Raw genomic sequence first — 4,257 nt, forward strand, 5'->3', positions numbered from 1 at the left:
AGCCCTTGATGCCCTGCGTTGGATAATGAAATCCAGCAGGTGATGATCACTATTGCCCAGGTGGTCAAGGACCTGCAGTCCCCTCACCAGGTCATCCCCCGTGGCCAGGACCAGGTCCAGCAAGGCGTTACCCCTAGTGGGGCTGTGCACTTCCTGGATAAGGTGAAGGGCCTGTAATACAGCTAGGAACCTACGGGAGGTTTATACTCATTAACATTTACTCTACCCTCGCCCCTCCTATGTTCCGTCCATTTCTCCTCCAAATCTCAAGCACTGGAGAAATCCTGGTCTAGCTCTTCCCCCTGGTTAGGTGGTCTGTAGTAGACACCCACCGTAAGGTCCCTTTCGCCACGCCCCCCTTGTAGTTTGACCCATAGTGTCTCTGCCCGACCCTCCTTTAACCCAAAGCTAATCTTTGATGATGTGAGGTGCTCTTTGACATAGAGCGCAACCCACCCCCACCCCACCTTTCCTCTCTGTGCTGTCTCTTCTATATAGGGTGTACCCCCGAATGCCCACCGCCCAGTCATAGGTAGGGTCCCACCAGGTTTCTGTGAGCCCTACTAAGTCTGGGTTCTTACTTGCAATCAGGAGGCATAGTTCTTCCTGCTTACACCCCATACTACAAGCATGTGGGGACTGTGTGGAGCTGAGCCGTGTCCTGTTGGCCCTGGGGCTGCTCATGCCACCTGGCAGCCAGGTGGCACGAGCAGCCCAAAGGCCAGCAGGACCCAGCTCAGCTCTACACGATCCCCGCGCACCGGGCCAGGCTGGGGAACACGAGCCACCCGGGGACCGTGCAGCTCATACTCCCCAGCCCAGCCCAGCGCGCAGGGACCGTGCAGAGCTGAGCTGCATCTTGCCGCCCTTGGGGCTGCTCATTCTGCCCGGCTGCCAGGTGGCATGAGCAGCCCCTGGGCCAGCAGGGCCTGGCTCAGCTCCACGTGGTCCCAATGCACCGGGCCAGGTCCTGCAGCTATAGGAAGGGCCCAGCTGCAGCAGGATCTGGCACGGCATGCAGGAACTGCATGCCACGCCGGCTCCAGTCAGCATGGGCCAGGCCCCAGGGCCGGCTTCCACCTCTGGCCCCTGTGCCTGCGGGGTGGGGTGAGGACCTGGCCCAGTCCCATGTGGCTCACTAGTCCAGGCTTGCACCGGAGTGGGTCACAGAGCTCCGGGAGGCACGGCTCCTGTACGCGCCTCCCAGAGCCGTGCAACCCGCTCCGGTGCAAAGCTGGACTAGCAAGCCTCAGGGATCTGGCCCCTGCCCGGCTAGGCTGCAGAGGGGCCCCAGGACCAGGCTGGGCCTGGCACATAGTCCCCACATGCCGCACTGGGTCCTGTCACCATGGGCCCAGCCCAGCGGGGCTGCAGAGGGGGCCCAGGACCCGGCTGGCGAGCCACATGCCACACCGGGTTCTGCTGCCACAAGACCAGGCCTGCTGGGCAGCAAGAGCAGCCCCAGGGCTGGCAGAACCAGGCTGGGCTCAGCGCATGTTCCCCCCGCTGCTGTTGTTAAAGGTTAGTTATGGGCCCTGGGCAGGGGGGCTGGGGCCCTGTGGGGGATAGGGGCTGTGGCCTTCCAGGTGGGAGCTGGGACCCTGGGTGGGTGGGGGCATTCCATGTGCTGGGGGGCCTGCACCCTGTGGGGGCCAGGGGACCCACCCCTCCTGAGCAGCCCCCACATAAGGTCTCCCACACCCACAGTGCCCCCAGCAATTGCCCCACTCCTACCCACAGACTAACCTACATGCCTGCAAATCCACCCACCCACCTTCCCCCACATCCCTTATCATCCCCTTTCTACAAACACCACATCCCCCCATCACAGAGCCATCATGTATGAGGAAAACCAAAAGCACACATCAACACATATAGGTACTTAGAATTTATTTTTTCATGATGATAGAGACACTGGTAGTCTTCCAAATTGCTTTAACATTGTAAATATACCAATAAAGCATTACCCAACTTATCACTGTCTCTCTATATAGAGTGTTTTTTTGTTTTAAATGTGGAAGAACATGGATTTGGGGGTATTTTTAAAAATGGATTTGGGATGCTGCTGCAGCAATCCAGCTGGCACAAGGGGTAGTGTCCCCAGGTAGCAATTGGCTGGCCCCAGAAGCTCCAGAGAGGGAGTAAGCCCGAGCCGCTTGCCAGGGCAGCTTTTTGTATGGATGGGGCCAGGACAGGACAGCTTTTTATACTGCTGGGGACAGCATGGGGTGCTGCCCCCAGGCTCTAGCTCCCCCTGGCTGCAGATCTGGGAGGAGCCAGGCAGGGTTATTTTGCCCCAAGTGGCACAATTTGCTCCACACCAAAGTGCATGTCCGAGCACGTGTGCCGAGGCAAAAAGCCCCGACTCAAATTTGCACCGCTTCTATTTGAGCTGCTGCAAGCACATGTGCTTGCATGTGTGGATGTGCCCATAACGTCCATAAATCTATGACAACATTTACAGAGGATACACTACCACCAGCATTACAGTCTTTTATCACCGGTACATTAGGAAGATTAGTTTATAGTAATTTGTCACAGCAGGAGCTAAACTGGCCTTGGTTCTTACCTTTTTGTCATGTTCCCATGGGTGCAAGAGTCAGGAATAAAAAGTGTTGCAGGAATTTTCCCCTCTGAGTTACCCCTGATGTGCAAACAATTCAAAAGAGGAGGATTAAATAGAGGGCACTAGTTGCCTTGCTTTGGTGCACTGGCCAGAAAAGTTGCCTGAGTACACAAGAGGGCAGCATGCTACAGCATCTTAAGGTATATCTTCTGAGACAGAGTTTTCCCCAGAGGGCCACCTGGAGAAACAGAGCTCCAAACCCATACTTAGTACAGGCCTGTGTATACAGTATACAATCTTACTCTGATTGGCTAGTAATTAACTCAGTGGTTATAAGCCAGGGTGCCACAGCACACTGGGGTGCCTTGATATTCTTTCAAGGGTGCTGTGGGATGCCACACACACTTAGGTTTACAAATATGATTCACAGGATAAACCCAGAAATTTCAAATAGAAATTCATAGCTCTGGTCTTTTTTAGTTCTTTGGAACTGAAAAAACTGCTATATTATTTTTCTGTAGGCATAAAAAGAATGAAAACTAAAAGCTGGTATTTTTCAAGGGGTGCCTCAAGTCTAGAAAGGCTGAGAAGCACTGAACTATAGTAAATGTCTGAGTGATTCAATTAAGGTACCCCATTCAATATAGTTTGGCAAACTTTCATTCAGTCTCAGAAAATCCTTAAATGACAATAGCACTCAGAACATCACTTAGAATACCCTCTCCTCCAACAGCATTGGTCTTGCTAGAAAATCATTACATACTAGCTAACTCATTGAAGCAGATCAGCCATTGTAGGGGTTAGTTAAAAAAGTTCCATCTAACTTGGTTTTGAATTTTAAAAAATGGGATTAAATAAAGGCACATCCACATCAAAAACTTACTGTGCCTTGCAGCAGTGTACTCTTAGTATGGCACGCTGTTCCATGAATGCTACCTCCCAAACCAGAAACAATGTGGCCATATTCAGGTGATGCTGGGAGTGGGCTAATGACAATGCTGAGTATCTGTGCTAATTAGCCCATCTGTAACACAACATGAACTTGGTTACATTGTTCCTTGTTACACTGTAGCCTGAATGGAGCCGTATGATCTTCCCAGTACAGGCAGTCCTCGACTTAGGTTTTGAGTTACAACATTTCACACTGCAGGGGTTTAGGTTGTAGCCATGTTGGTCTAAGGATATAGGCAGACAAGGTTCCTTGGGTGAATCTGATATCTTTTATTAGACCAACCCAAATGGTTGGAGAATAGTTATTAAGCAAGCTTTCAGGTTCAAAAACCCTTCGTCAGGCTCAGGAAGCTGCAGCAGTTGGTGTGTGCTCTTCCTGGATGGAATGAAAAGTAAAGAAGCCAGGGGCTGGGCTGGGCTGGGGAGTCAGTTGCCAGGCAGATTATAATGTATCAAAAATCCAATGTCTATGTTTAGTCCCTGATCTCTAGTAGCCAGCAGGTTGATGAAATGGAGCTCATAGGCTCGTCTCTGGGAAGTGTTGTGTAAATTTCCCTTGAGGATCAGGACTGAGAGATTGGAGACAGAGTGGCCCTCCTGTGAGAAATGTGCCCCCACCGGTAATTGGGTGTTTCTGTCTTTGATGGATTTCCGGTGTGCGTTCATTCTGGTGCGCAGTTGTTGTCTGGTCTCTCCTACATATCTTCCATCAGGGCATTTGGTGCACTGGATGAGGTATA

This window comes from Alligator sinensis, unplaced genomic scaffold (genome assembly GCF_000455745.1).
Source record: "Alligator sinensis unplaced genomic scaffold, ASM45574v1 scaffold596_1, whole genome shotgun sequence".
Classification (NCBI taxonomy): Eukaryota; Metazoa; Chordata; order Crocodylia; family Alligatoridae; genus Alligator; species Alligator sinensis.